The following is a 20,951-nucleotide window of genomic DNA, read 5'->3' as shown; positions in this document are numbered from 1 at the left end:
GATACAAACATCTGGAAATCACTCTGTTAGTTAAATAGAAGACTGAAAATTTGATCTAAAAATATCAGGTGGATAACAAAAAATAGACAAATAAAACATCTTAACATTGATATATTGGAATAAAAGCAGTATTATTTTTAGCCATAATTTCTATTTTCAGTGAAGCAAATAGTCACAGAACTATTATACCCTTTGGAATTAATATTTCACTCCACAATTTCACCTTCTGGTATTATTAAATCTTCAGCATACGAAATGTAGGGTAAATCTCCACCAGCACAATGGAAAAGCAGACAACTACGACAGTAAACATTCAGATGCAAATCTCTTGTATGTTTCCAATGAATGTTCAAAATGAATGTTTCACATGTGAATGCTCTGTCATCCTTTATCATAAATAACAATTATGGAATGAATGTAGCCTTATGCTGGGAATCTGGCTATATTCCAGGATATGGTAATAAAATGTGTATTATCTGCTGTTGTTTATCAACCATATAGACCTTCTGAGCTGGAAGGATTGTAAAGGGCATTTTTACTATTGGAGTAAACTTTCTCCTTCAATAAGCTCAAACTTACTAAACAAGAAAAACATTTTGCAATCCTCCTTGCTTGAAATTCTAAAACCAAAAACAAGGAAAAACAAAATATTTCACAGAAATAGAAAATAGTCAAGTCAAAGGCTCAAGCACTCATTATACTAACTAAACAAGGATTCTCTCCATAATTTTCTCCACCAACTACGGTGCGTTTACATCGCTGTTCAAAAAGCTCATGCTCCCAACTTAAAGTTGGTGGTGCTAACCAAAGTTTCTAAGAACTAGCAAGTATTCATTAGATTTATTACAAACATTCTTAACAGTGACTGAGTGTGCTAAGAGCTGCTGTTGGAGAAATAATTCATTCAATGTGCTAATCACGTGATAAAGATATCAGTAATTGCAATCAGATGCCTAGAGGACATCACTAAGTTTTTCAGCAATTAAATATAATACCCATAAGAGCTTTAGATTAAAAAGGGGCCACTTACTAAACAAGAGAACCTGACTGAACAAGTTTAAAAGCATCAAATGAGTATGAGCGAATTGAATAGTCTAAAGATAATGATAGACATCTAGACTGCATTTGGGTATTGTATTCACTGAGCTGATGAGCACAGTTCTAAATCAGATAAAAGTCAGCACATGATGCTAGCGATGTAAAGTTTTCAATGCTTGACACCATGGTACAACTCACATGCATCAATGGCAATAATAAATAAATAATGTGCCATGGCCAGTATTGAAATAAAGACTGAAAAACTTATATAAATCATATTCCTAAACTGTTTGAGCTATTCAGTTTTCAAATCCCACGAGTCTTCAGAGATGACTGCTGAACTTCATGGAAAATACCCGACTTAAATAGAACACAAATGGTAATCACAAAAATGCCCAATGGATTTAATTATCGTTCCCATCCATTTTAAATACTGTTTTAGTACATTGCTGATGAAGCACTTTAAATTTTGGCAAAACTGCAAAGTAAACAATATGCACCTCTAGAGTTCTGTCACAAAAAATCCAACCATTTTTTCAAATACATTCTACAGCAGAAATATTTTGGCTATACCCATAATATAAATTCTTGTGTGTCTGCACCATGTGTCAGTCAAATTCAAAACTATACAACAACAAGAGCAGTTAGAAATTGGCAGGGATGACGTTGTGCGCATTACAGAGTTGTGGTTGAAAGAAGATCACAGCTGGGAGCTTAAAATTCAAAGGTACACAATATCCAAAGACAGGCAGGTGGGCACAGGGCAGAGAGGCTTTATCCTAAGAATGAACTCAAATCCTTAATAAATTACATAGGATCAGAAAATATGAAATCTTTGAATCCACAATAGCCAGGATGTGGGGTACAAATTAAACAGCAGATAGAAAAAGAATGTAAAAAGGGCAATGTTACGGTAGTCAGGGAGGACTTCAACATGCTGGATCCCAAGAGAAGGATCAAGGAATTTGTAGAACGCCTACGTTTTTCTTTTAAGAGCTGCTTGTGAACGAGTCCACTAGGGAAAAGGTAATTCTGGATTCGATGTTGTGCAATGAACAAGATTTGATTAGGAACTTAAGATTAAAAACCCCTTAGGTGGCAGTGATCATAATATAACTCACCCTAAACAACAGGAATTCTGCAGATGCTAGAAATTCAAGCAACACACATCAAAGTTGCTGGTAAACGCAGCAGGCCAGGCAGCATCTGTAGGAAGAGGTGCAGTCGACGTTTCAGGCCGAGACCCTTTGTCAGGACTAGAGTGAGTAAGGGATTTGAAAGTTGGAGGGGGAGGGGGAGATCCAAAATGATAGGAGAAGACAGGAGGGGGAGGGATAGAGCCAAGAGCTGGACAGGTGATAGGCAAAAGGGGATGCGAGAGGATCATGGGACAGGAGGTCCGGGAAGAAAGACGGGGGGGGGGGGACCCAGAGGATGGGCAAGAGGTATATTCAGAGGGACAGAGGGAGAAAAAGGAGAGTGAGAGAAAGAATGTGTGCATAAAAATAAGTAACAGATGGGGTACGAGGGGGAGGTGGGGCCTTAGCGGAAGTTAGAGAAGTCGATGTTCATGCCATCAGGTTGGAGGCTACCCAGACGGAATACAAGGTGTTGTTCCTCCAACCTGAGTGTGGCTTCATCTTTACAGTAGAGGAGGCCGTGGATAGACATGTCAGAATGGGAATGGGATGTGGAATTAAAATGTGTGGCCACTGGGAGATCCTGCTTTCTCTGGCGGACAGAGCGTAGATGTTCAGCAAAGCGGTCTCCCATTCTGCGTCGGGTCTCGCCAATATATAAAAGGCCACATCGGGAGCACCGGACGCAGTATATCACCCTAGTCGACTCACAGGTGAAGTGTTGCCTCACCTGGAAGGACTGTTTGGGGCCCTGAATGGTGGTAAGGGAGGAAGTGTAAGGGCATGTGTAGCACTTGTTCCGCTACACAGATAAGTGCCAGGAGGGAGATCAGTGGGGAGGGATGGGGGGGACGAATGTATAAGGGAGTTGCGTAGGGAGCGATCCCTGCGGAATGCAGAGGGGGGGGGAGGGAAAGATGTGCTTAGTGGTGGGATCCCCTTGGAGGTGGCGGAAGTTACGGAGAATAATATGTTGGACCCGGAGGCTGGTGGGGTGGTAGGTGAGCACCAGGGGAACCCTATTCCTAGTGGGGTGGCGGGAGGATGGAGTGAGAGCAGATGTTCATGAAATGGGGGAGATGCGTTTAAGAGCAGAGTTGATAGTGGAGGAAGGGAAGCCCCTTTCTTTAAAAAAGGAAGACATCTCCCTCGTCCTAGAATGAAAAGCCTCATCCTGAGAGCAGATGCGGCGGAGACGGAGGAATTGCGAGAAGGGGATGGCGTTTTAGCAAGAGACAGGGTGAGAAGAGGAATAGTCCAGATAGCTGTGAGAGTCAGTAGGCTTATAGTAGACATCAGTGGATAAGCTGTCTCCAGAGACAGAGACAGAAAGATCTAGAAAGGGGAGGGAGGTGTCAGAAATGGACCAGGTAAGCTTGAGGGCAGGGTGAAAGTTGGAGGCAAAGTTAATAAAGTCAACGAGTTCTGCATGCGTGCAGGAAGCAGCGCCAATGCAGTCGTCGATGTAGCGAAGGAAAAGTGGGGGACAGATACCAGAATAGGCACGGAACATAGATTGTTCCACAAAGCCAACAAAAAGGCAGGCATAGCTAGGGCCCATACGGGTGCCCATAGCTACACCTTTAGTTTGGAGGAAGTGGGAGGAGCCAAAGGAGAAATTATTAAGAGTAAGGACTAATTCCGCTAGACGGAGCAGAGTGGTGGTAGAGGGGAACTGATTAGGTCTGGAATCCAAAAAGAAGCGTAGAGCTTTGAGACCTTCCTGATGGGGGATGGAAGTATATAAGGACTGGACATCCATGGTGAAAATAAAGCGGTGGGGGCCAGGGAACTTAAAATCATCGAAAAGTTTAAGAGCGTGAGAAGTGTCACGAACATAGGTCGGAAGGGATTGAACAAGGGGTGATAAAACCATGTCGAGGTATGCAGAAACGAGTTCGGTAGGGCAGGAGCAAGCTGAGACAATAGGTCGGCCAGGACAGGCAGGTTTGTGGATCTTGGGTAGGAGGTAGAAACGGGAAGTGCGGGGTATGGGAACTATAAGGTTGGTAGCAGTGGATGGGAGATCCCCTGAGCGGATAAAGTCGGTGATGGTGTGGGAGACAATGGCCTGGTGCTCCTTAGTGGGGTCACGATCGAGGGGTAAATAAGAGGAGGCATCCGCGAGTTGTCGCTGTGCCTCGGCAAGGTAGAGGTCAGTACGCCAGACTACAACAGCACCCCCCTTATCAGCGGGTTTAATAATAAGGTTAGGATTAGTGCGGAGGGAGTGGAGAGCAGAGCGTTCTGAAGGAGTGAGGTTGGAATGGGGACAAGGTGCAGTGAAGTCGAGACAGTTGATGTCCCGTCAGCAATTAGCAATAAAGAGATCCAGAGCAGGCAGAAGACCAGAGCGGGGTGTCCATGAAGAAGGGGAGGGTTGAAGACGGGAGAAGGGGTCATCGGTGGGGGTGGAAGAGTCCTTGCCGAAGAAGTAGGCTCGGAGACGGAGACGGCGGAAGAAAAGTTCCGCATCATGGCGAACACGGAACTCGCTGAGGTGTGGGCGAAGGGGGACAAATGTGAGGCCCTTACTGAGAACAGAGCGTTCTGCCTCCGACAGTTGAAGGTCGGAGGGGATGGTAAAGTCCCGGCACGGATGAGAGCTGGGATCAGAGGCGAGAGGGGGGAGGCTGGGGTGTCAATGGAGAGGAGAGGGTTGGGGTGAGAGGAAGATGGAGCCTCTGAGGGCCCAGGAGTTGACAGTGGGATCTGAGGAAGACGGGGCTGCGGAGTGGTGGTGGGGGAAGGGGAGACAGGAGTCACAACAGCAGCACATAAAGACCCGGCCTGGAGTTCAAGGCTGGAGTTGCAGTTGGTGGTTGCGCAATCGCTGTGAAGGTGTCCATGGTCGTTGCTGGAGTCCGGGTTTTGAATATGCCCTGAGGTATTGGAGTCGGTGAGATCAATGGCAGAGGCCGCAATCTGAAGTTCATGCCTGCTAGTTTCAGGGCCAGCAGGCTCTGGAGTCCGTAGATGTAGGATCTTGCGATCTTTGCCTAACATGACAAAGTCAAAAAAACAACAATTGCAGGCGTGAATCCGACGGAGGATGAAATAACGGGTAGGACCATTACAGACAGCAAAGAAAGTGTCCCGAAGGTGTGGAAGGGTCTGGGATAGGGACACCAAGTACCTCCTCATGGCGGAGAGAGTCGCCTTCAGAGCTTGACGGGAGAAGCAGCGAGAGGCAGAGTCAATAAAATGTGAGTACCTGGGATCCTCAGAAGGTCCAAATTGAGAGGCTTGGAAACGAATCCTAAAGCCAACTGGAGTAATTTGGCGACGGAGGCACGTTCCAAGAAAGGATATATGGCTGTGATAGCGAGTCTGAGTCAAAATGTGGTCGAAAAGTTGAAGAGCCGAAGAAATTACAGATGGGGAGCAGTGAGAGATGGTTTCACTGAACTCCCGTCGAAGAGAGGATCTAAACTTCTTCGGTGTAGGCATCACCGGAAGAGGCTTCGCAGTAGTGAATTTAAACGCAAACAACAGGAATTCTGCAGATGCTGGAAATTCAAGCAACACACATCAAAGTTGCTGGTGAACGCAGCAGGCCAGGCAGCATCTGTAGGAAGAGGTGCAGTCGACGTTTCAGGCCGAGACCCTTCGTCAGGACTAACTGAAGGAAGAGTGAGTATGGGATTCACCCTGTACCTTGAGAGAATTCTGGAGGTTCATGCAATCGTGGCTGACAAGGGAAGTAAAAGTTAGCATGAAAACCAGGATAATCAATGACCCACCCAACACACTTTTCGTCCCTCTTCCCTCGGGGAGAAGGCTCAGGAGCTTGAAGACTTGTACGGCCAGATTTGGGAACAGCTTCTTTCCAACTGTGATAAGACTGCTGAACAGATCCTACCTGGATCTGGGCCGTACCCTCCAAATATCCAGACCCGCCTCCCGTTTTTTTTTGCACTACCTCACTTTCTCTTTTCTATTTTCTATTTATGATTTATAATTTAAATTTTTAATATTTACTATTGATTTGTAATCCAGGGAGCACGAAGCGCAGAATCAAATATCGCTGTGATGATTGTACACTCCAGTATCAATTGTTTGGCGACAATAAAGTAAAGTAAACAAAAGACAGGATAATATATAGTAAAAATGGGAAGTTATGAGAATGGGGAAGTTTGAAAAAAATCAACAAATGGCAACTTAAAAAAAAATCAATAATGATTAAATATGAAGGTGAGCTAGCCAATAATATAAAAGAGGATACCAAAAGTTTTTTCAGATATATAAAGAGTAAGAGGCAAGAGTGGACATCAGACTGCTGGAAATGTCACTGTGGAGGTAGTAAGGGGGGAGGTGGGAAAGACAGAGAAACAGAGGGTGAATGGAATAAGCACTTTGCGTCAGTCTTCACTGTGGAAGTCACCAGCAGCTGCCAGAAATTCAAGAGTGTCAGGGAGCAGAAGTGCGTGCTTGGCAAACTGAAAGACCTGAAGGTAGATAAGTCACCTGGACCAGATGGTCTACACACCAGGGTTCTGAAAGAGGCAGCTGAAGAGAATGTGCAAGCATTAGTGAAGTGATCTTCTAAGAATCAAGTTTCTGGAAAGGTTCCAGAAGAGTGGAAAATTGCAGATGTCACTTCACACTTTAAGAAAGGAGGGAGACAAAAGACAAAAATATAAATCGGTTAGCCTGACTTCAGTGGTAGGCAAGATGTTATAGTCCATTTTTTTTAAAGATGAGGTTTCATGGTGCTTGGAGATACATAATAGGCTAATGTCAGCATAGTTTCCTTAAGGGGAAATCTTGCGTGACAGATCTGTTGGAACTAGTTGTGGAAATAACAGGCAGGATAGATAAAGGAGAGTTAGTGCACGTTGTTCATTTGGATTTTCAAAAGGCCTCTGACAAGGTGCTGCACATGAGAGTGCAAACAAAATAAGAGCCCATGGTATCATAGGAAAAATACAGACTGAGTACTCCTTATCCGAAATTCCAAAATCCAAATATTTCTTGACATCAGAAATGGAAAATCCCACACAGTGCTGGGAATGTTCCCAGGCGATGTGCAGGTCACATCACAAACAATTCTGAGAAATGATCTCACAAGTTAATGAAAAATTTAAAAAAACACTGCATAAAGCAAAAAATAAAAATCTTGATACAGGTTTCCCCCGCCATCCGAAGGTAGAGCGTTCCTATGAAACGGTTTGTTAGCCAGAATGTCGTAAAGTGAAGAAGTATTTACCATTTATTTACATGGGAAAAATTTGTGAGCGTTCGCAGACCCAAAAATAACCTACCAAATCATGCCAAGTAACACATAAAACCTAAAATAACAGTAATAAATAGTAAAAGCAGGAATGGTATGATAAATACACAGCCTATATAAAGTAGAAATACTTCTCTATAATCATTTCCTGCACTGTTCTCCGTAGCAAAAATCTCACACAAGCGCTGTTGGCAAAAACACGCGCAATTGCTCTCAGCAGACACATGGCGCAAGCGCTCTCCGCAGAAACATTCTCTCCAGTAACCTTTAAGCTATGAAGCTGCCAAATCATACCAAATAACACATAAAAATACACAGCCTGTATAAAGTAGAAATAATGTATGTACAGTGTAGCATCACTTATGGGAATCAGGAAGACAGCGCAGAGCACACTGATGATGATGTGTTAGGCTGAGTCGTCGGAGGTTGGGGCGGTGCAGTGGCCCCCACCCTCCGGGCTGCCGACCGATACCGATCCGCGAAGAATGCAATGGTAGCCGGGATGCACCCAGCACATCTTTAAGAAAAAAGCCAAAATAAACAAGCTAATTAATTAGGTGCCACCCGGCACGTAAATGTCAGCCCAGATCAGAGGCAATTGCCGATTGTATCGCCTCTGATCTGGGCCAACATTTACGTGCCAGGCGGCACCTAATTAATTAGCTTGTTTATTTCAGCTTTTTTTTCTCAAAGATGTGCTGGGTGCATCCCGGCTACCGCTGCATTCTCCACGAATCGGTATCTGTCCACGGCTCGGGGGTTGGGGTGGTGGGACATTGAGGTGTTGTCTGTTTCCATCAAGGCAGGCAAGTCATTTTCTTCTATGTCTGTCTGCCTCGATGTCGAAGGTCGAGGTTCGTTGTCTGCTGTGGCTGATGTGGAAGGCTTGCTTGACTGCTAGCCTCGCACATTTTTCTATCATACAGTTCTTTGTAAGCACTCAAACCATCTTGCAAATTTGCCCTAAACCAACATACCCTGCCAAAATTAAAGTCGTACTTTTCTGCAATCAATGCAGCGATAATCTCACGCAGCTGCTTCACGTTCAGTTCCTGGACGACTTCACTTTCAGTCTATTCGCTACTGCATTCGGTTTCAATTGTTACTCTTTTCTCTTCCAATTGCATCAGCTCTTCATCTATCAGTTCTTGGTCATGGGATGGCAAAACCTCTTCAACATCACCTTCATCAACTTCCACAAGCCAAATTCACTTTGTCCTTACTTCGTTCACCACGATCGCAACGCTTAATTATGTGTAGTTTTACGCTAAGTGTAACACCCTTACGAGCTCTTTTAGGCTTTTCCGATACCTTAGAACTCATCTTGCTAACGGCTGCTCACAGGCACGTGTTTAAGCAATGCCGGCTAGAATGCAGTTCCCGGGGACAGCGACTGCTCAGGGCGTGCGTTGATTTTCTCACATGCTGCCTTTTTTTGTAACAGTGAAAACACCTTCTGTTAGCGAAAACAGGTAACTAATGTAGGTCTTTCGTAACAGTGAGGTTTCGTAAAGCGAATGTTCGAAAAGCGGAGGACACCTGTATTGCATTGAAGGAGTGGATTCATCAGTGTCAGAGTAAACACATACATTCGGTTTCAATTGTTATCCTTCCCTCTTCCAACTGCATCAGCTCTTCATCTATCAGTTCTTGGTCATGGAATGCCAAAACCACTTCAACATGAATGGTATGTTAATTATGAAACAAGCAAAAATCTATCACAACAAACTGAAAATTAAAGGCAATTATAAGTATTCTTCAGGCTGGTTGCAAAAAATTAAGAAAAGGTATGGTATTAAGTTTTTTAAGATCTTGAAAATTTTTAAGACAAAATGTTTTCTGATCATGAAGCAGCAGAGAAATTCACTGTGCTTGCAAAGATCATCACTGATGAAAATCTAACACAAGTCTACAATGTTGATTTTTTTTATATATCCCTTACATAAAACCTAAAAAGAGGTAAAAATACAAATACGGTGTACTATAACCTTATAATCAAAACACAGCATCTTAGATGGAGACTGAAAGCCTGCCTTTGTTTGTAATTGTTCAACAGCTGATTCAGGTATTCTCGCAATGCTGTTGTGCTGCTTTTGTTACCCTGCACACATTATATTTTCATTATAATAATGGTATGGAATACATCACATCATCAATGCATCACAAATAAAACATTCCCAACCACTGAGCACATCTACATGAAATGTTGCGTAGAAAAGCAGCATCCATCATCAAAGATCCTCACCATGCAGGTCATGCTCTTTTCCTGTTGCTGCCATCAGGTAGAGGGAAAAGAGCCTCAGGACTCATACCACCAGGTTCAAGAACAGTTACAACCACTCGACCTTCAGGCTCACACCTGGTGGTGTGAGTCCTGAGGCTCTTTTCCCTCTTGAACAAAAGGGGATAACTACACTCATCTAAGAACTCTGTTAGATTGTTACTCGTTGCTATTTATTTATATCTGCATTCGCAGTTTGTTTACAGTTAACACGTCCTGATGTTCACAGTTTAGTTACTGTACTATAGTATGCCTGCAGATAAAGAATCTCAGGGTTGTTTATGGTGACATGTATGTACTCTGATAATAAATTTTACATTGAACTGTTAAGTACATATGTATTATGAAGAAGTGCAAGACAAAGACTGCTTTCTGGAGCACATAAACTCAGAGTCCGAAATGATGATGACCCCAAGCTATTCAGTATATATTCAAAAATTTTAAAAATCCAATATCCGTAACATTTCCAGCCCCAAACATTTCGGATAAAGGGTACTCAATTTGTACTAGAATGGACAGAAGATTGGCTGACTGGCAGAAGGCAGAGCGGGAATAAAGGGGACCTGTTCTTGTTGGTTGCTGGTGACTAGCAGTGTTCCACAGCAGTCAGTGTTAGGTCCGCTACTCTTCACATTATACGTTAATGATCTGGATGACAGAATTGATGACTTTGTGGCCAAGTCAGCAGATGATACAGAGATAAGTGGAGCAACATGTAGTGTTGAGGAATCAGGGAGTCTGCAGAAGGACCTGGGCATGTTAGGAGAATGGGCAAAATAGTAGCAGATGGAATAATAGTGTGAAGTGTATGATCATGCACTTTGATAAAAGGAATAAAGGCATACACTATTTTCTAAACAGGGAGCAAACTCAGAAATCAGAGGTGTAAAGGAACTTGGGAGTTCTACCGCAGGATTCCCTTAAACTTAATTCACAGGTTGAGTCAATAGTTTAGAAGAATGAGGAGGGATCTCATTGAAATCTATAGAATATTGTAAGGCCTAGATAAGGTGGATATGGAGGACTTCAACAGATTAGGAGAATGAGTTTAAGAAATGGCAGTGTAAGGAAGTGTATGGTCATGCACTTTGGTAAAAGGAATAAAGGCATAGACTATAGAGGATATTCAATAATTAGAGGTGCAATTCCCTAAAGGTCAACTTGAAGGTTGAGTCTGTAAGAAAGGAAGACAAATGCAATGTTAGCATTCATATAACAAGGACATAATGCTGAGACTTTATAAGGCATTGGTCAGACCACAACTGGAGTATTCTGAGCAACTTTGGGCCCCACATCTAAGAAAGAATGTGCTGGCATTGGAGAGGGTCCAGAGGAGATTTACAACAATTATACTTTATAGTTGCCAAACAATTGATACTAGAACGTACAATCATCACAGCAATATTTGATTCTGCGCTTTCCACTCCCTAGATTACAAATATTAAATATTAAAAATAGTAAAAATTAGTAAATATTAAAAATTTAAATTTTAAATAAATAGAAAATAGAAAAATGGAAAGTAAGGTAGTGCAAAAAAAACCGTGAGGCAGGTCCGGATATTTGGAGGGTACGGCCCAGATCCGGGCCAGGATCCGTTCAGCAGTCTTATCACAGTTGGAAAGAAGCTGTTCCCAAATCTGGTCGTACGAGCCTTCAAGCTCCTGAGCCTTCTCCCGGAGGGAAGGGGGATGAAAAGTGTGTTGGCTGGGTGGGTCGTGTCCTTGATTATCCTGGCAGCACTGCTCCGACAGCGTGCGGTGTAAAGTGAGTCCGAGGACGGAAGATTAGTTTGTGCGATGTGCTGCGCTGTGTTCACGATCTTCTGCAGCTTCTTTCAGTCTTGGACAGGGCAACTTCCATATCAGGTTGTGATGCACCCTAGAAGAATGCTTTCTACGTGCATCTATAAAAATTAGTGAAGGTTTTAGGGGACAGGCCAAATTACTTTAGCTTTCTCAGCAAGTAAAGGCGCTGGTGGGCCTTTCTTGGCAGTGAACTCTTCTTGGTTGGACCAAGTCAGGTCTTTTGTGATATTGACCCCGAGAAACCTAAAGCTTTTGACCTGTTCCACTTGCGCACCACCGATGTAAATTGGGTCGTGCAGTCCACTACTCCTTCTGAAGTCAACAACCAATTCCTTCGTCTTGCTGACATTAAGGGATAGGTTATTGTCTTCGCACCATGCCACCAGGTTCTTAATTTCCTCTCTGTACTCAAACTCATCATTACCCAAGATGCAGCCTATAATTGTTGTGTCATCAGCAAACTTATATATTGAGTTTGATGGAAACTTGGCTATACAATCATGGGTGTACAGTGAGTACAGCAGGGGGCTGAGTACACAGCCTTGTGGGGCACCGGTGCTCAGAGTGATTGTAGAGGAGAGCTTGTCCCCTATTTTTACAGCCTGGGTCCTGTCTGTGAGGAAGTTGAAGATCCAGCTGCAGATCTGAGTGCTAAGGCCCAGGTTCCAGAGCTTAAGAATCAGTTTATTTGGAATGATGGTATTAAAGGCAGAGCTGTAGTCAATGAAAGGGAGCCTTACGTATGCGTCTTTATTCTCCAGGTGTTCTAAGGAGGAACGTAGGGCCAGAGAGATGGTATCTGCCATTGACCTGGTTGCTCCGATAGGCGAATTGCAAAGCGTCGAGTTTGACCGGTAGGCTGTGGTTGATGTGTGCCATAATCAATCTCTCGAAGCACGTCATAGCAACTGATGTCAGAGCCACAGGTCGAGAGTCATTAAGGCATGCCACCTTGCTCTTCTTCAGCACTGAGATTATCGTTGCCTTCTTAAAACACGAGGGGATCTTAGACTGAAGCAAGGAGCAATTGAAGATGTCAGCAAAATATCAATTATCCTGGGAATGAAAGGGTTAATGTACAAAGACTGTTTGGATGCTCTGACCTGTACTCACTGGAGTTTAGAAAAATGCTTATTTCACCCCCCTTCAAAAAAAAACTCTCCTCTAACATTTCTGGTAATCACTTTGTCTAAGTTCCCTTGATAGTGTCCTTTTTGCTAAGGAAAATGACATTATTCCTGTTCACAATGACCAGGATAGTCGTAGTCGTAGTCGTCATACTTCATTGATCCCGGGGGAAATTGGTTTTTCAACAATGCTTCTTCATACATCCCAACCAAGAATCCCATCAGTCATTTTTAATCCAAAGCAAACAACCACAGTCCAGCTGATCTCTCAACTATAATTCCGTAGCCTTCTTTGCACTCCCTTCAGTGGTATCACACCATTTCCTTAGAGTTGTGAATAGAACTGCACATAATACCATTAGTTATGGCTTAAAAAGTGTTTCAAACAGTTCTTACTAAAATATTCCATGCTTTAGATGAGACAGCCCAGAAATCCATATACTCTCTTCACCACCTTCTCTACAGGCATTATAAAATCTTTCAATTGCTGTACTTTTTTTTATCATCTACTTCTCATTTATCATCTATTTTCACACCTTGTTCATCTTTGCCATATAAATGATCTCATTGGACTTAATCCATTCTGCTTATTTTTTTCTATATACCCTTCTAAACATTGACATCTTTCAACAATGCGGACATTTCTTCCACAATATCAAATACTCTACCCTCATTGGCCCTTTGTTACATACTCAAAATATTAATTTACAATGAGCAGAAATAACACTCACTTGTCATATCCAAATTAACTAGTTTCGATTAATCTGTGTCTATCAAAATGCAGCTCTGTCATCCCTTAAATCTTTTTTCAACAACTTGTTCAGCAACAGACTGTTCCCACGAAAACTTGATTACAAATCAATTATTAATTCACTGTTGGAAATTCACAACATTGCACATAGAGGAACCTTACCTTTAATTCACTTGGAACAGATGAAAGCCACTAAAAGTTTTGGATTGGATTTTCTACAATTTATTTGAACTTATAAATTGATATCATAGTAAATGAATCAGAATGCAGAATTAATTTAACATTATGAATGATAAATTGTTAGATGCTATACAAAATGAGAGCTTATTTTGCCATATGCTAGGCCTCCCCTTGTAATGTTCCGTAACTCTTCATCCGGTACATTGACGACCGCACTGGTTCTGCTTCATTACACCCATGCTGAGTTTGTCAATTTCATCAACTTTGCCCTTAAGGTTATTTGGTCCATTTTTGACACCTCCCTCCCCTTTCTCGATTTCTCTGTCTCCATCTCTGGAGACAAACTGTCAACCAACATCTTTTATAAATCTATCCAATTCCCACAGTTAGTTTGATCATACCTCTTCCCACTATCTCCTGTAAAAATGCTATTCCCCTTTTCAGTTCCTTCGTCTCTGCCACATCTGTCCCCAGGATGCAGCTCTTCTTTCCAGGACAACAGAGAAACCCTCCTTTTTCAAGGAACAGGAATTCCCTTCCTCCACCATCAATGCTGCCCACATCTGCACCTCCTCCATTTCCTGAACAGCTGCGCTCACCCCATCTTTCCGCCAACAGTGATAGATTTCCTCTTGTCCTTACCTACCACCCCATGAGCCTCCGCACATCATCCTCCACAACTTCCGCTATCTTCAAAGGGATCCTACCAGCAAACAAATCTTTACCTCCCCCACTTTCTGCAGAGATTGCTCTCTCCGTGATTCTCTTGTCCATTCATCCCGCCCCACTAATCTCCCTCCTGGTACTTAACCCTGAAAGCAGCCTAAGTGCTACACCTGCCCATTCACTCCTCCCTCACCTCCACTCAGGGCCTCAAACAGTGCTTTCAGGTGTGACAACACTGCAAATCTACTGTGGCCGGTGGTCCCAATGTGGCCACCTCTACACTGATGAGACCTGTCATAAATTGGAGGACTGCTTTGTCAAGTACCTCCACTCCATCTGCCAGAAGTGTAATTTCCCAGTGACCAAACATTACAATTCTGATTTCCATCAACGTTAGCTCATGATCTCCTCTTGTGCCTAAATGAGGCCACCCTCAGTATGGAGGAGCAACATCTTATACTCCATCTGAGTACCCTCAAGTCTGATGGCGTGAATATTGATTTCTCCTTCCAGTAAAAAAAACCCTCCTCCTCCCCTCCCCTCTTTTTCTATTCCCCATTCTGACCTCTTACCTCTTCTCACCTGCCGATCACCTCCCCTGGGTCCTGTCGTCATTCCCTTCGTCCTATGGTCCATTCCCCTATCCTGTTAGATTCCTTGCTCTCCAGCCCTTTGTCTTTCCTACCCACCTGGTTCATCTATCACCTTCTAGTTATCGTCTTTCCCCTCCCTCCACCTTTTTATTCTGACGTCTTCTCCCTTTTCAGTCCTGAAGAAGGGTTTTTGCACCGAAACATCAACTTTTATTCTTTTCCATAGATGCTGCCTGACCTGCTGAGTTCCTCAAGATTTTGAATTTCCAGCATCTGCAGACTTTATTGTGTTTATGAAGAGCTTATTTTGCTTGCTTAGTACAATCCACAAGAAATACTGGCTGTGTTCTGAAGGACTCAGCTGCTAGTCAAGTAAGTGAACCATCACAAGGTATACACCTACTTGATCTTATTTTGTAGAAATAACCACTACACAGTCATACCACAGATGGAGTTCAGTTATCACACTGAGGACACATTTCCTCCCATTGTGTAATCCTACTAAATGGAATGGACTAAAAGCAAATGTGCAAGCAACTAGACATCCATGAACTACTGTGAACCACTGGCATCATTTGTTACCTCATGGCCCAACAGATCCTTTACTGTCAAACCAGGCCAATCTAGCTCAATGATGTTTGTTGAAGGACTACGGCAGCAGAACACATAACTAAAAATGAGAGATCAAGCTAGTGAAGGGGCAAAAAAGTGTATTCTAACCAGCAAAAGCAGCACGCTGTAGTCAGAGTAAAGCAATCTCACAACCAATACATCAGATCAAAACTTACCCGTCCAACTGTAAACAATGATGTCCAATTAAACAGCTAATGTGCTGAGAGTGTACAGGTAACACCAGCATCCTCAACAATGGTCCAAACCAACAGGTTAGTGATAAAGGCAAAACTGATCCATTAGAATTGATAAAATACTATTTCTTTATATTCTCAAGATCTCACAAAACAAGCCATTCCTCAGCAAATTATGTTTACTCCAAGTGAGGTCAAGAATCAACAGAAAGCTGGGGTACAACAGAACTACAGGCTCAGACCACAGCTCAGCTGCATTACTAAGACCCGTACTCAAGAACTGCACCACTAGCCACAATGTTATTTAGCGACACAGTGCATCGTAGCCCTTCCAGCCCAACCACCCCAATAAACCCGATTAATGCTAACCTAATCATGGGACAATTCACAATGACCAATTAACCTACCCAGTACGTCTTTGGACTGTAGGAGGATAGAGCACCTGGGGAAACTCACGCATTGCACAGGAAGGACATACAGACTTGGTACAGAATTGAACTTTGGAATGCTCCGAGCTGTAAAAGCAACGGGCTAACCACTACACTATAGTTGTAACACTAGCACCTACTTGACAACTTGAAAAACTGTACATATATGTCCTGTTCCCAGGAGAGGACAGAGTGATTGGGCAGCAAGTAGCACAATTTAGTACCTCCTCAATCATTAGCAAAATTCTGGCAGGTTTTGTTGACAATGCTACCAATGCCCAGTTTCAGCTTTCCCATGACCACTTGATTACGGCCTTGGTCCAAACAATGGACCAAAAAGTCAAATTCCAAGGATGAGTCACGAGTCACGGTAGCATTTGACCAAGTGGGACATGAAAGATCTCTCATAAAACTAATGTCGATGAGTATCAAGGAAATAAAAGCATCGAGGTTGGAGTCATGCATCACAGAAAGGATCATTATAATTGCTGGACAGCAATGGTACCAGCCCCAGGAACTCACTACAATAGATCCTAATGATAATTTCCTAGGCCCAACCATACTTCACTCTTTCAGCACAAGTCAGAAGCAAGTATAACTGCAGTGTTCAATTTCAATACAGCCCCTCAGAAAATGAAGCTTGCCAAACCAGCATGCATAAAGGTCTTAAAAAATTAAAACATAAACTGGAAAATAATCATTAAAAGGATGTCTAACCACCTACCTCTAATGTTCAATGCATTGTTAACGCTATTGACATAAATAACTAAACTACAAATCAGGTCAGAGACTACATATATTAAGGCAATTACACAAAGCACCTTCAAGAGAAATTATCAGCTCAATAAATAATGGTCATGCAAGCAATGCCCAGATAACCCCCCAAAAAAGAAAAATTCTTCCTACATTTTCTAGTTCATTTGCTTTCTTCAAAGAATCGATTTATTGAAATTCCGATCTCCATACACTTCACTAGCACCTTTACCAAATGAAAGAAAGCAACTGGATATATAGTGAAAAAATTAAAAAGTGGAAGGAGGACATGCCTGTTGAGCATAAAGCTATTGGATAGAATACCTTAGTTCTATGCCTAAAATTTCATACGTTCTATGCACCTATATAGATAATGGTTCCTTAAGGTTGTCATAGCCAGGGGATGTAGTGGGATATACTTCCACTATCTATTAAATGTTCCCAATGGCAGGCGCCTCAAATAGCCTCTGACAAACAAGTCCAACTCCAGGCCTTCATGTGTGGCTTAAGTTACTAAGCCTGGTGGAACCGTTTCTACTGACAGGAAAAGGGGCAAAGGTGGGTTACTGGCTCCTTAAAATTAATTTCTGGCCACGGTTCGCAGCTCATCTAGGAGAGGGGAAACTCTGATCTCAAACCTTCACTGCCTTGTGGCTAGTAAGCCCCGAGGGAAAATCTGGAGCTGGAGTCCCTAAGACAGACTTGCATTGAGTTCAACGGTGACTGGCAACTCCTGCGATGCCACCGGTGCCAACTTGTACATTCCTTTGGACTCATCAATTGCGTGAAGAGGGGGAGCTGCTTCAGGGCCAGCAGCTTGCCCTGGCTTGCTTATCACATAGACAGCTGGCAGATAACATCCATGGACAAACCCCGACCAACAGAGGGCTCATATAAACAATAATACATTCTTTTATCATAAACTGGAAACCTAACATACAGATGTTAATGCCTGCAAATAGTAAGATGTTCAATTGCACTTTGGAAGTTGTGCAACAGACAAATAGCCATTGTACGGGCAATCACCATCACTGATACCCCAAATTTCCAGTGCACTGAAAGGTGTCAAGGGTAAATACCTCAGATACTGATCGTAGAATGACCGGTACAGTAATGTGACCTGCGACCCAGTGTCGAGTACAGTCTTTGCATCTATCCCCTCTATCTGTATCGACACGCTGGATCGGGGGTCCCACCAATCCTTCTGGGATAGGGTCTTTTCCTCTCGAGGGTCCCGCAGCACATTGTTGGGAACTTATTTTCCCAGAGACTCCAGTCCGTTCTCTCACTGAGTCTCCTCTAAGCTTCCCGACCCCCCCCCCCTTCCTGCTGGGACAACTGTGGGCTCTCCCTCCAAGGGGCTCCCTGCCGTTCATATTCCCACCTGAAGTGCCCCTCTTCCCCGCAGTTATAGCATACGCCTATGTCTCGCAGGACCCAGGCCTCTGCCTGGCCTCAGTGCCATCCGTCCCTTCTGGGAGGGGCCTTCTCCGCTAGTCCCCTCACGCGGAGAGACTCCACCTGCCGCGACCCCTTTAGCTATCTCCCACATGGAGCTGGCCCCAGTCATTTCACCACAGGGGGCTACTACCGAGGACTGCACCGTACTAACGGAGCCCTCTTCCGCTTCCAATGCATCCTCCTCCTCCTCCCTTACCTCTCTGAGCAACTGAACAAAAGACCGAGGGTGGGGGGGGGGGGAGAGAAACGTGCTCTACGGGACTGCCAGATTCTCATAGCAATCGCATCACGTCTCTGCACGCCCCTGACTACCTGGTCGATCCTTATCCGATCCACCTCATTCCCTGGAATGACCCCCCAGCGCCTCAAGCAATTTAGCCTGCGCTCTAGCTGGAAAAGATACTCAGAACGCTTTTCCCCTTACTCCTAACGCAGATTCTGATTCCCCCCCCCCAAAAGCTCCACCATGCCCTCTGTCAGCCCAAAAGCCTTCTCTAACGCTTCTAGACACTCCTTCCAAGAAGCCAAGGGCTGGTTAACTCTCACGCCTTTTACCACCTCAGCTGCCACCCCTCTCAAACTCTCTCCCAATCTTTGTCCCTTCTCCTCTAGACAGGTAGAGACTACTAGACAGGTATATGGAGGAATTTAAGGTGGGGGGTTATATAGGAGGCAAGGTTTAAGGGTCGGCACAACATTGTGGGCCGAAGGGCCCGTACTGTACTGTTCTATATTCTATAACACAGATAATCCCCTAATGACCAATCAGATTCTTGGGCTAAGAGCAGTCTGCTGTTTGAAAAAAAGAACAAAAATAATGCAATATTGTTCCAATGTCAGGTGAAACATTGCAGAGTTCTGACTAACTTTCTTTTTTCTGTAACTAAATTAATTCCAATAGAAACAGTAACACAAACTATAGCTGCAGACAGAAGTTCTCAATTCTACTTTGAACAGGAATGAAATCCTAAAACCTCCAATTCCTAAACTGTTATTACGATAGGTGCTGAAGTTTTGTGAATTAACAAAGCATACGTGATAGCACTGCCTTCTTTCTTGAGTAAACTAATGTTCTTTCAATGTTTAGCTTTTAAAGGGATGATTTGATCCAGATCTGCTAGAAATCTCCTTTGCAAGCTCATGACACTGCTTCGGTTTACACTTTTACTTAAAAGCTGGCTCACAGAACAGTTAAATGTTCCAGGTATCCAGCAGATACAGCTGCAATGATTTTAATTAATATCAGCAAATCTTCAGAATCACTTGCAGTAAAACTATCAAAAATGATTTTCTATCAAAATAGTTAATGCACACAAAATAAGACAAGAAAACAAAATCCCTTGCAATATGATTATTCTCATTTTTAAAAATAAATTCTCTGCAAATGCCATTTTACTAACCAGAATATCTGATTTAATTTTCAATGCAGCACATTACACAAAACTGATATAAACTATCCTAAGTGGGGGAAAATCTGCATGTCCAATCCATTGACTTAAAAAAAACTGAAAACAACACAAAAAGAGAAAACATCAAAATAGTTTGAACCACAAGGGAAAGAGAACAAGTATACAAAGACTGGGTCAGAAGAAAAACAGTTCTAACATATTTTATTGTAGACAAGGGTCATAAACATACAATGGAACTAATTACTATATGACTTGTATGCTCCGTCATGTCATCAGACAGCTTTAAGTAGAATTATCTACATTGTGTACAGGTAATGTAACATATAGCTACAGCCACCAGAAAACCCTGCTATATATGTGCTTGTGACCTCGCCACCAGGTAAAAATTAATCCTGAAAATGAAAAAAATTGTTTCCCTTGCTCTTTTTTAACCCAGTCTCATCTGAATTTATAAATTAATTGCAGAGCAAAATAGGTTTACACGAGACAAAGTACAATACTTCTTTACCCTACCCAAACCCAAATTCATTCCCTATTACAGTACAGCCAATCTGTCATAATAGTTTCCACACTTTCCAAATTCCTTTGCCCAAAGCCTTAATTCAATAGTGTTGCTTCCAGTTTCATGTGAGGCCCTCATTCCCCATCCAAACAGACCCCCTCAACTCCCACTCTGACCCTGCCACTCCTCCTCCAGACCTTATGACTCCTTGCTCCCCCCACACAACCCTCTTCCAACCCTGCACTAGTGCTCCCCCAATGCTGACAACCCAACTCCTTCTCTGGGATCCCCAACTCCCCATCCGGAAACCCATCCCATTTCCCCTCCGTACCCCACCACCCCAATCCACCTACCCTGACTCCAACACCCTCCACCCACCATGCCAATACATCCTACAAATCTCCCACTCCTCCTCCACCCATTTCCCCTACTCCTCCACCTCCCACTCCCCCTCCACCCCTACTCCTCCTCCTCCATCCCCATTCCTCCTACTCCCCTCCACCCCTCCTCCTCCCACTCCCTTCCACCTCCACCCCCTCATCCTCCCACTCTACCTCCCACTCCACCTCCTCCACCCCACTCCACCTCCTCCTCCTCCCACTCCACCCCCTCCTCCTCCCACTCCCCCCACCCCCCTACTCCTCCTCCCACTCCCCCCACCCCCTACTCCTCCTCCCACACACCCACACCCCTCCTCCTCCACCTCCCACTCCTCCTATTCCTCCTCCTCCACCTCCCACTACCCCTCCACCCCCTACTCCTCCTCCTCTCCACCCCCT

General features: G+C 43.7%; 1 protein-coding gene across 1 annotated transcript in view; it reads right to left on the bottom strand.

Moving 5' to 3' along the window:
• Positions 1–20,951, bottom strand: part of ccni (cyclin I) — a 47,523-nt gene that overhangs the window by 25,637 nt on the left and 935 nt on the right. The window lies entirely within an intron of this gene.

This window comes from Mobula hypostoma, chromosome 3 (assembly GCF_963921235.1).
Source record: "Mobula hypostoma chromosome 3, sMobHyp1.1, whole genome shotgun sequence".
NCBI classification, from domain to species: Eukaryota; Metazoa; Chordata; class Chondrichthyes; order Myliobatiformes; family Myliobatidae; genus Mobula; species Mobula hypostoma.
Note: the sequence above shows the minus strand (reverse complement) of the source record. Positions and strands in the feature narration are given on the sequence as shown.